This window comes from Amphibalanus amphitrite, unplaced genomic scaffold (assembly GCF_019059575.1).
Source record: "Amphibalanus amphitrite isolate SeventyFive unplaced genomic scaffold, NRLGWU_Aamphi_draft 001137F_arrow, whole genome shotgun sequence".
Classification (NCBI taxonomy): domain Eukaryota; kingdom Metazoa; phylum Arthropoda; class Thecostraca; order Balanomorpha; family Balanidae; genus Amphibalanus; species Amphibalanus amphitrite.
In genome coordinates, this window is record NW_024882631.1 from 196,411 (window position 1) to 197,984 (window position 1,574).

A 1,574-nucleotide genomic window follows, 5' to 3' on the forward strand; every position below is an offset into this window, starting at 1 on the left:
TCAGGGGCCCATCGGGTTATTCGGGCCTGAGGGGCCCTGCGGCGCCAATTGGCCGCTGAGAGTCCACGTTGGCTATATTTAGACTCAGAAGGGCCCCACAGGGCTCGTAAGAACACCTCATGGGCCCACAAGTACCAACATTAAGATCTCCATAAGGGCCCCAAGCCAGCCTCTGAGGGCCACTTGCCGGCCTCTGGGGGTCTTAACCGGCCTATAGGGAGCCAGCTCTAGGAGCTGCACACCCGCCTATGCCCCACACCCATTTCTCTGAGGGCCCATATAACGGCGACTGTAAGGGCCCTCACCGGCGTCCCTGAGGGCCCCACACCCCTAACTCTGAGGCCCTACACCAATGCCTTTAAAAACCCTACATGGGCGGTTCTGAGGGCCATTGTCAGTTACCAGCGACCCTGACGGCTCACACAGGTGACTCGGAGGGTCCCAGCGGCGTCTGAGCGCACCAGGCCAGTCTCCGAGTGAACCCCACAAGGCTCCTGAAGGCACCGGTGACCTCTTGATATCTTTTTGTCGGCCTATGAAGGGTCCGTTCCGTAACAGCAGTTCTGAGGGCCCCACGCGCGCCTGTGATGGCCCTAAACCAGTGTCTCTGAGAGCCCCCACAACGGCGCCTGTGAGGGCCGTCACCGGCGACTGCGAAGCCCCCACACCGGCGCCTCCAGTCCGAGGGCCCCACATTGCCATATCTGAGGGCCCCACACTAGTGCCTCTTAAGGCCCTATATCGGCGGCTCTGAGGGCCCAGCATCGTAGCTTCTGAAGGCCCCACTAGTGCGCATGTGACGGCCACCCTGCCACCGGTGACATTTGAAGGCCCCACACCGGCGACTCTGAGGGCCCCATCGGCGTCTGAGTCCGTTCCGGTCTCTAAAGACGACCCCGCAGGGTTTCTGAAGGTACCACCGGCCTCTGATGGCCCTTTGCCGGCCTCTGAGGGCCCGTCGCCGGTCTCTGGAGCCCCCTGCCGGCTTGTAAAGGGTACGCACCAGCAGCTCTAAGAGTCCGACACCCGTGTACGACGGACCCACACAAGTGTCTTTGCAATTTAACGTCTTTTTTCGCCCTTCTTCTTAAAACTAACTTTTCTTTTCTTTACATCTTTATTTCATGCCTTGTAAATTGCGTAATTGTTTTATTTTTTGTAGTGAAAGACTGCAGAACAATTATTTTCCTCAAGCAGAGTTAGTGGGAGTTATTGAGGGACAAAATCATTGGGGGTGCCCGGAAAACCATTGGGGGTGCTCATTTGAGCATTGGGGGTGCTGCAGCACCCCCAAAGGTATACAAATCGACACCCATGGCCCCAGGGGTGTTGAAATTATGGTGAACGTGTGAGCGTTCACTGGGCGCTTAATGACTACGCGCTTCATGTGCGTCTAATCAGTGTACGGCCAGTTACAGAATTTCTTGAAGTGTCAAATTAGTTTCCTCGTATGACGTCACACTGACGTCACTCGGACGTTGTCCTGCCGCCAGTGACTGTGATGTCGATGAACCGCTGGAGACTGACGCTGACAGCAAGTGTGACATAATACTCTGTACCGCGGATGACACGGG